The following is an 11216-nucleotide window of genomic DNA, read 5'->3' as shown; positions in this document are numbered from 1 at the left end:
GAATGTTATGATATAGATCTATGGCAATGTTTGTCATGGGATAACATATTCAACAGGAACGGAAACCAACAAAGAAATATTTCCATACGGTAAGCCGTTGCTTTCATTAGGCCATCGCAGACATAAGGACCCAATGGTATTTAGAGACAATGCGGATGAAGTTACAGACATGGGCCGTATAACTTAACTTTCTTTTAATTGACTGTATGGACAGTTCTCTCATTTCGAGAAATATGTCTTCCCTGATATGATTATATAGTTTCGCTTGGATACCACGACGGACAACTTGTCTGTTATATTAGATTGTTTACAAAAAAAGACAATGGGGGGGAAAAGAAATCAAGAAAGTGAATCCATGATAATATCATTTAAAGGTTTGTGTGGGTCATGAATTTACGAAAATGATGTTTAAAGCGAAATCAACAAACTAACGTCAAATAGTTTGGTATCAAACAGGTAACAGTTTTTACAGTAATTCATCCAAGAAATATTTCTGTCAAAGAAATATCAAATCAGTGAAGGGATACCTGACTGAAAGATTTTTTTAAAGTTTATATATACACGTATAGAAAAGTGATCCTGACCTCAGTTGGCCATTTAAATGGTGCCGAATCATTCGGACAATTTTGTAGCAGACCTGTCAAGGAATTACTTTTTAATTTGACTGGTTATTTGGATGTCATGTTAATATTTTTCTATTTAGCTCTAATGACAAAGTCAGATTTCTTAAATACCCAAAATAACATATTTCAAACAATATGGGAAAGGACAATCCATTGAACACCCATGCCAGGTTCTATCAGCTTACACCAAATAGTTTTAGAGGTGATGTTGTGTTTGAAGAAAAGCGTAGAACAAAAAATAAATATTAAAAACGGAATGCCTCTTCAAGTTTAATTATACAAAATATCTGTTCTAATCCCAGAGATCTATATTTCTAAGACAGAGTTCAATGTTCTTTGTGATTGTAATATACTTTAGAAAATTTCCCACAGTCCGTTTTAAACACCATCCTTTAATTTGTTACATCTGTTTTTAGTTAAATGAGCTTTTTCGAAAGAAATGCATTACAGAAACACATTATTGTCTCCAAAACCAGCTATAATTTCAAATAATTGCTTTTTCTTTGAAAAGGAAAGACAATGTTTTCGGGAAAAGAATAATAAGGAAAAATAATAAGCAGCTTAAGTTTTCTTATGACTGCGTGTTGTCTTTTATTTTTATTCTACTGATATATGAAAAGCTGCCTAAAGTCAATGCAATCATTTTGAAGTATTTTTATATCCGTTTATTAGATAAGTGTATACCGATGTTGCATTAGTGTTATGAAAGCCTTTTTTAGTCTGGTAGTATTTCTGCTTATGATTGTTTGGAAGTACGGTATATCTGACAGGATTACCGACGAAATGGTATTGGATAACGGCATTATATCTTTCTTGGTTTTTATATGTGCCTATCAATTGTCGTTGGTGTTTCATTATATCTGTGTTTATTATTAAGATTAAAATACTTTTATTGTTATCTTCAGAATCCCAAAAAAAAAGTGATAACAAGAAATGCCTCAGATATCACTGATTAGAAACAGAAAAGACAAAATGGACACGGAGATGATACTATTCATATACATGTAATAAATCGTGAGGAGGAGGGGAGGGGTCACAAAATAAGACGATATTGAACTGAGTTCTTTATTATTTATGTAGATATCCATGTGGTGTTAAGGCAGGGCGTCATGCATAGAAAAATAAACGCAAGAGATAAATAAAACAAAATCAGATCAAATATTAGCATTAGCAAGATCATGCAATTAATGAGCCAAGAAAGCTTAGTTACATGTAGAAAAAAATTACTTTATGTCTTGAGAGCTTTCCTACAAAATTAAACTGACATACTTAAAAAGTAGCTGTTCGATTTATACATGAAAATTGAATGAACGCAATTTAACCAAAGAGCTTGTTGACTCAAAGAAGGATGTATGAACTAGAAACCAGTAGCTGACACTAAATAAAACTACTTATAATTAAACGAACAGAATGAAAGCTGTTTACTATTCATCAGAAATCATTCATATTAACAGTATTTGGTCTATTCTTTGTACTCAGAAGTATGTGGCATTTCAGTTAATAAATGGCTACTGCTCTCTCTCCAGATTAGAAAACTTACATGTCCTTCCAGTGTCTAAATCGTTACTTGATCAATAATTTCTTATTTTCCAGTAGACTTATTTGTGGTTTATATTCCACAGAAATGTTTCGTAAGAGTATGTAGACAACGAACTGATCAAAGTAGAAAACATAGAGAACAATTACATACTTTATTGTTCGGTGGGAAAGATATCAACGAGATTAAATATTTGCCGATGATTTAAAGATAATACTAATTGCACTTTGATCTACAACATTTCCGTTTTATACTAGAAGCCGTTTTCAAATTTATCACTGCATACATGATCCAAAGTTTTCAATTAATCACTCCTTTGGTTTAACATTCAAAGGAAATCTTCGTTAACCGATATACCCAGACGTTTTGTTTTCTATTCGAAGTTATACCTTAAAGTTATATCATGCCCAAGTTTCATATTTGGGACAAATAAGTGATAACTTTACATTAATAAAACAGTACGCACTCAATAAATGTAGAACTAGTTTTAGTTTCAAATTGTAAAGTCACTGGCAGTGTTTTTAACAAATGAGTGTTACTACACGACATTAAGTCATAAATTCAGATATACGTACACAGATATTTTTATATTCAGCTAAGTTTAAAAATGCATTTGATGAGGATTTGTATATTTGTAGTTAATACCTAATGGTAAATATTTTAGTTTAAAGATGCGCATAAAACATCATCAAATAATTTATAGTTTCAATGTATATTTCATTCATTTTAACCAAAACTACATGTATTTTTAACATACTCAGTAAAATGTAATTCACTGAAAGAGAAGATACATTTTACCATTAAACACAAAACATCATATGCAAAACAACCGAAATAGAAAGCAATTTTGACTTATAATAATTGTGCAAAAGATTTAAAATTGAAAGTCGTCACAACCTCTGTTTCATATTTTGAAGTTGCCATTTGCATTAAATCAGCATGTCAGTAATAGTATTATTAAAAAATACTGTAAAGAAACCAATTACCTATTGACATGATGTTAATATTCAAAACTATTGCATACCACAGGTAATATTCAACAAAACAGTACTCTTAAAACGTACATCCCTGCATTAATAAATAACTAATTCAGTGTCAAATACCAATACAGTGTCAAGCTTAAGGACACTCTAAACAGTGAAATGGCGTTTAAAGCATTTTTATCATACCTTTCTCAGTCAAATGCAAAAATAAATTTGGAAGTAAAAATATAAAATTGTTTGATGAGTTTTGACGTTAACGGTAAACCTGCTTGATTTTGATGTAATGTGATATGAGTCTATAAATAAAGTCACAGTATTGTCTATGACTATTACCTAAGCATGATTATGTGTTCATCTAATACCACAGAGCTGTGATGGGAGTTTTATTGCCTTGATATAACCTAAATTACATGCATTGGGTAGTTTTCATCAAATAAATGTAACATAATTCTGGCTCGCTCTCCTTTGGTAGGAGCAATTATTTATATATCAATATAAATAATGTTGAATGGTCTCTCAATAATTTAAACATAGATTTGTAGAATGAAGTAGTTTGGTTTGCTGGCAGAAAAATAAATGATATTCAGTCTTTTACGAAGGAGGGGCCACAGGGGTTACGATTTCGTCTTTATCTCAAAAGTGTTCAATGTGATTCAGTTCCTTTATTTTTGAAGGAAATAATATTTTTTTAAAAAGGCAGCCTGTTTCGTTCAAACGTTAATCCATGAAAGCGTATTCCAGTTTTATAATAAGTTAAACCACACCATTCTTGAATTATATAACTTTTAATTCAGTAGCAAAAAGTTATTTATGTATGTTTAACCATTTTTCCTGACAATTTCGGGAACAACTGTTACAATCTTTGGTAGTTTTTGGGACCCCAACACTGCACTTAAGTATTGATTAGAAAACTGGATCTTATCTATTTAAAGATAACAATAGAGTTTTACATATTTTATTATCTTGATAGAATCTAGAAGTAATATAAGATCTTATCAAATTCTTCCATAGTAGACATATGTAGTTTAATCTTTTCCTTTCATTTTGCCGTGCTTTTTAGCATGTTTTGTGTTCGGAAATGTGAAAAGCAAGACAGAACACCACTGCTTAGAGTGTCTTTAATGCCTTAGAAATGGTCCTATAGTCAAAGAGCCCAGGTTCCAGGAAAAGTAATGATGACTCAAATGTGAAGTAAACGTAACATCATTCAAAAGTTAGGCTAAATTCAGTAAATTTTATACCAAACTTTGTTATTTAGCTGCTCAGGTAAACTCAAATGAAATGAGGAAGTGTCCCCTCGTCAGTAGATCTTTGGCGGCTATGAAAAACATTTACCAAGAAGTGATCAAAGTAGATGATATTTATCAGGCAAACATATTTGCAGATTAGAAGCTATCAAAATAGAACATCTAATGTTAATCTGACAAAGGTGTGTTTGAATCGTTACTTTTAATTATAGTATGTAGCAAGTGTATTTGTCATGTATGCGTTCAGATTCATACAATAAAAAAGACTTTGATGTCTTTATTGAGACGAGGGATGGTCAGGGGTTATTCAGTTTGATCTAATAATCAGTAATAAGGACCGGAAATTAGGAAAATATTGCTTTAAGCCCTCTTGAGATTTGGTTTCAGGTATCGCGATATATTACAATGCATATCTTTTATTACTAACTAATTGAAAACAGAATAAAACTGATCTGTGTACAGTTAAAATGTTCTTTTTCACTGTTTTTCAGAATTACGTTTTCATTTACCTTTGTACCAATTGCGTGCATTTTATTAAACTGGTGGATAAACCTATATTTCAAAGTTTATTTGTAGTCGCCTCAATATGAGAGAATAAACTAGTGAGGTAACTTTAACAATTTCAAAGACATTACAACCATGTTTTGAAAGTAGAGGAATTCGAAATAACACAGTAACAGCTTGTAAGGTAATTGACTTCTGGCAACTAATGCCTTGGTTTTAGTTCTTATATTTGTATTTATACGTACATTTCATTATTTTTTGTATATTGGCAAAATAAGAATAATGCATTAAGAAACAATGTCACGGAAATTTACCCTTAGATAGAATTCTTGAAATTCAAGAACTTTTTTTTTTCAAAATCTAAAACATATGTAAACTAAGAAACATTTTCAACGACTGTATTTGCATTATATTTGTTTGTTTGTTGGTGTATTTTGCCTTGTGTTAAGCGCCGTTTTTTTTTTCAACAGTAAACTATCACTTATGTAACGGCGAGCAGTTAACTAAACCAGTGTTCCAGGATTCTGTACCAATACAAACCTGTTCTCTACTAGAAAATGCCAACTTCTCCATACGAATCAGAAGTGGAGGATGAATGATATAAGACACAATGTCTTGTATCAAATTGACATGCAAAACATACGTCTCTCACGGGCAGCGAACTCCGATCCGTAGGTCAGCGTTCTCCCTACTGAGCTAAGTGAGCGATTCGTTCTACACTATATATACCAAAAACATATCTTATCTGTTTTGAGACATTGAGTTATCTTTTCAGAATTAAGGAAGCACAAACTATAAAGGTCATATCTTTCACACAATGTTTCATTTACCATCCAAGTTGTGCACGTGAAACAACATCGGACATGTCGGTAGAGCTTGTTCTTTCCTTAATGAAATTATAGATTCAGCAGTCCGAATGTCGAAACATGATTAAAAAAGATATCATTTGAGCAAACCATGTAATGCCTAACGAAATTTGCAGAAAATGTAATTAAGAAATTACCTTAATAGTTTCAAGTGAAAATAAATACAAAATTGTTTGATTTCACAATAATTAGTTAAGGTTTTTCAAAGAAATAGTTGTTTAAATCGAAGTTCAATCAGATATGAAAGAAAGATAACACTTCAATGTTGTTTAAGTCAACTGCTCGGTAAGACGAAAATACTAAAGAAGAAGTTCTATCACGATAATTTATCAATATTTCTATAGGATAACATTTGCATCAGAAACCAAATTCTAAAATGGAAATGATTGAAATGTAAATGTAAAGCTGATGTTTAATGAATCTAGCGGAGTCAGAAAGATCATAGAATTAACTACATCTAAAGGCCACTGACAGCTCTCGTGATAATAAAGAAATGAATCTTATAAGCTAATCTTCTCCGGAATGACTCTGCACTGACAACTTTAATTCAGAGACACAGATTCTTTCCTGATTAGATTATACAGTTTCGCTTGGATAACGTAACGGACAACTTGGTGTCTTTAACTTAGACTGTAATAAAAAAAATATAACCAGGAAATTGAATGTATACGAGAAACTATGGTAAAATATGTTTGTCAAGAAATTTCAAAAATGGTATTTCAGGGACTTTCAAAGTCAAATAAGCAATGGTCAAGACTTTAGGAAGACAAACAGGAAAGTTCAATAAAGTGAATCAATCAGAAATATATATGCTATAACAGGAAATTATACTCTACAGTTACCAGCAATGTAAGTGTGGACAGCTAGTGGCCACTGTGAAACTATACAACGCAAAGAAATAATTCATCATTATTATTAACCCTTACCGGAACAAGGAACTTAAAAAAGTAAAACTGACTTATATTGAAAACATCAGAATGTATAGTCAGAGTTGGCAGTTTGCTAAAACAGCGTCAGGACAAAAAATGTCTACGTCTAGATTTTAAATATATTACGTCAAGTCATTTTAAATATGTCATTGTCAGCATCTTTCGGTGATATTCTGAAAATTATAGAACATTTTGACAAGGCTTATTATGCAAATTAAAAAAAAAATAGAATTAACGCCAATTTTCAAATTCAATGGTAAACATTTGACATTTTTTGGTTTTATCAACATTGGGAGCATAGAGTATCTGCGTTTCACATTTTTCTCGGTAATAGTCAGAAATATAGATATTGTTTTATTTAAAATATTGTTATACAAATAATTACCCTTACATTATTTGCCCAAACGGTGATTTAAAGTTATTAATTGTAGCCCTGGTTATATTATGATAGAACATTGTTCTTTATAGTAGATCAAACATTAAGTTATTTTAGATACATGCAATGCAGCGCATCATCCTATATCCGTCCTGGTAAATATTGTGTTGTCTTTGTTATTGAACTGTGACGTCATATGTAATTGTCTGCCTAACTGTTGTATTTGCCTAACTGTGTTATTGTTATCAGGGGTGGAGCGCGGTATGAAAGAAAGGAATTGTGAGTGAGAGTTCACCAAATTTCACATGCCTGACCCCACACAACCTTGCTAAACCCGCGAAATATCTAATTCCCGCCATATTAAGATCTCTTAGGCATTCTTCTCCAGCTGTTCTAAGTGAACGGATTGATTTCAGAATCAGTCCGATTAAATAAAATCTTTAAAAGATATGTTTTATAACTTATTTAATTGTTATAAAGTGTCTACTTTACAGGATTCTGGTAATTATTGTTATATCTTTATTATCGTATCAATTGTATTAATGTCGATTTCGTGTAATGATAATCAATTGCATGCATTTAGAATTTTTTAAAAGTATTGTGTCTTTATTTTTGTAAGTTTTATTATTGTTAAAGGCTCTTACAGTAATCTTTCACTATCTACCACCGTGATAAAATAAAGAAATACATAGAACTCCTAAGACTGTATCGTTTATACAAGACCCCGGTCACATAAAAAACATGAAATGGTGCTTTCTCACAAAACCAAGAAATAAAATAAAATGTCAACGAAAAACAATCAAATATACCAACTTAGAAACTTTTTCTTTTGTCTGCAATACAGCTGCTTCGGCAATCACTTACTGGATCTACCATTTTTATGCATACCTAGATTTTAATTGAAAGCTGGAAAATATTACAAATTGTCTGTTTCAATACACTTTCTTCAGTAAAAGGGATTTTTTCAAACATAATTCTGTATTAAACCACATTTTTGTCTGTGAGATCTGCTTTTATTTCAGAACATTGCACTTGGAAAATTGACAGAAGAAAGAAAATTAAGGAAATATTTTAGCAACCTTTGGCGTTCAATAACTGCAGTCTTTCCTCCATACTTTAAGCTTATAATATCAACAATGCACCTTCGATAGCTTTAAGCAGCATAGCACTTACATTCCTAATATGGAAATCATTTTGAATGTTTTCCTCTTGCAGATGTTATTACATTCGTCTGTTTCATTATGGGTTGACACTAAAACATTTCTGTGGTGTAATCAAAATTGTTCTGTATAATGCAACTTCCGCCATAATTTGAGTAAAAAGTCTTTGTCAACTGAATTGTTCCTTGCTGTTAAAACAATTATCTTTATTAAGTTCCTGTTCTGGCCGAACATTACATTCATAATATTGATACTGAATGATGGGTCTGTTTTTACGGCAGTGCTGACATAGTTGATATTAAGGAAGCAATGCTGAGAAGTCTTGATTAAAATAAAATCTCAGAGGTCTAGTTTAATGATGTTGCCAGAAAATTGAAACGCAAAATCGGAAATTGGGAGATTTTTTTTTCAAAATCTTGAGCATATGTCAACTAAGAAATCAATTCGCTTGTCACTGATACGATTTTCAATACAATTTAATTACTCGTTCTCTGCTGAAGGATCTTTTACAATAAACATACCGAAACAAATGTCTTACATTTGGAAGAACGTTACGTCGCCGAAGTACAAAGTCTTAAGCCGGTGCTAGGAGAATGAAGTGTGTTGCAATTTCCATAACCTCTCGTGAACAGACTCAGTAAAACCGATTCCGCTATAAGTTTGCTCTGTTGCATTCTATGCTTCATAAGGATCTTCTTACAGCTTTTGTGAAGGATGTGTATTCAAGGTAATGTTTCTTACACTAGCCAAAATTTATCGGTCAAGAAGAGACAGATTAATTCTTTCTCGGGCTAAATTAAAAATTGTACAGTCTGGCGTGGACAACAAACATTAGTTTAAGTCCTTATGTATTCACCTTAATTAGTAAGCCGTTACAACTATACTCTCTAATATATGTAACAGAAACAAAGACCATCATATCCGAACTTTTCTGAAATGTTTGGTAAACTTTCGCCATAATATAACATATGCCACAGGATCAGATAATGTTTAGACTGGTTTTTTGCTTTACAAAATACAAACAAAAAATTGACAACAAAGAAGATGAAAGAATCAAGGAAATTAAATCTATTATAATATAACTGATTTGCTTGAATGGCTTTTGTGGGTCAAGAAAGTATATCTCTCATGGGAAATAAAAATCGACCTAGAGCTGCTTTTGAGAAAAGCGAATGTCTCCCACAACTGCCTAATCATCTAAATAGCAAGGCAGTCTTTTTATCCTGTTTACTCACTACAATTCAAGGTTAAGAACATCAAAATGCCTGGCCTGATTTTGCTCATTATCGAACTTGTCTGAGGTCTTATGGTCAAACACATTTTGCTCAAGTTTGGTGAAGATCGGATGAGAAATGTTCGACTTAGAGTGCGGACAAGTGTAAGTTTTCGGTAATTCAAGGGCCTAGACCGATTTGGCTAGTTATCGAAGCTGGTCGAGGTCTCATGGTCAAACACATTTTGTTCAAGTTTGGTGAAGATCGGATGAGAAATGTTTGACTTAGAGTGCGGACAAGAGTAAAAAGCCCGATTTTTGGTAATTCAAGGGCCATAACTCTAATATGCCTGGACGATTTGATTGGTTATCGAACTTGGCCGAGGTCTTATGGTCAAACACATTTTGTTCAAGTTTGGTGAAAATCAGATGAGAAATGTTCGACTTAGAGTGCGGACAAGCTTTGTCACAGACAGACAGACAGACACATACACAGACTGGAGTAAATCAATATGTCTCCCACACCACTGTGTGGTGGGAGACATAACTATCAAAGCAAATGTATGGTGGCCAAAACATTAGCAAGACAAATGAGAAACTTGTATAGTAAGCTTAATCAAACAATGGTATGAAAAGTGCTGTGCGTTAATTCATGCAACTTAATTTGTATAGCGTTTGTTATCTTGTCCAAATATATATTTTGCTTACAGTCGAAATATATCATTCAGTGTAACGTTTTATGCTATGATTTATAACTGCTAAAATAATTCAGCTGCATATAGGAATTGTAAATTTGTATAAAGCCTGCAAGAGCCAAGCACTTTTTAAATATAAAATACAATTGTATGCACCTTAACCCTCGTCCAGACCTTTTGGATCCGTCCGGACCCCACTGATATAATTCGTGTAAACAGATTTCTTTTTATTTATGGCTGGAACAATACAGAAATTGAAATATCTAAAACAAATCCAATGTCCATTTTTCGCATTTTATCGTTCAAATGTTGAAAATCCTAATCAAATACATTAGATTTTATTGTAACATATGCAAATTTATCATGTTTGTAGATCTGCATCATAAAACACATGTCGAGCAGTAACAGTCGTTTGTTAAAAATCTTTCCAGCTTTCTTATAGATTTCGTTTGGTTAAGTGATTTTAAACAGGTAATTCTACTTTTCGGTACAAAGGTGCGTGTTGTGAAAATTTTACCGAAGGACCATTATTTTCACATTCGAAATCAAGCACATTTGGTGAATTTCCTTTTGATACGACTATCATCTTGAAAAAAATTGTTCTGATAAAATTCTACATTTTAGAACATTTTCTACTTATTACAACGTGCAAAACTTCCATAATATTAATTTTTGTTCGTCAGACCAATCTTTACATTTGAATTTTCTTTTTATATCAATGAACGACGCTTTGACATTATGACAAATGTGTAAACAGGCGCTATTTATGATCTACATGATTATAATTGAACGGTAGACATGAAAGTTGTATCTAATTGAAACAAACGATATACATTATATTTCGCATAAAACCTTATCAATATTTACATTGTTCACGCTTTTTAGAACGACTTTTCCAATTAAATACTGGCGTTCTCTATAACAATAACGCTACATTAAACCTTTTTTTCTAGTAATTAAAACATTCCTTGATCAATAAGTCTTTATTTCTAGTAGACTTGTTTATCTTATATATTCTATAGAAACTTTTTGTTTGAACATGCAGACAAACAATTGGTGAAAAAAGAAAATGTAGATGATGAT

The sequence above is a fragment of the Mercenaria mercenaria genome, chromosome 15 (genome assembly GCF_021730395.1).
Source record: "Mercenaria mercenaria strain notata chromosome 15, MADL_Memer_1, whole genome shotgun sequence".
NCBI lineage: Eukaryota > Metazoa > Mollusca > Bivalvia > Venerida > Veneridae > Mercenaria > Mercenaria mercenaria.
This window is presented reverse-complemented; position numbering follows the sequence as displayed.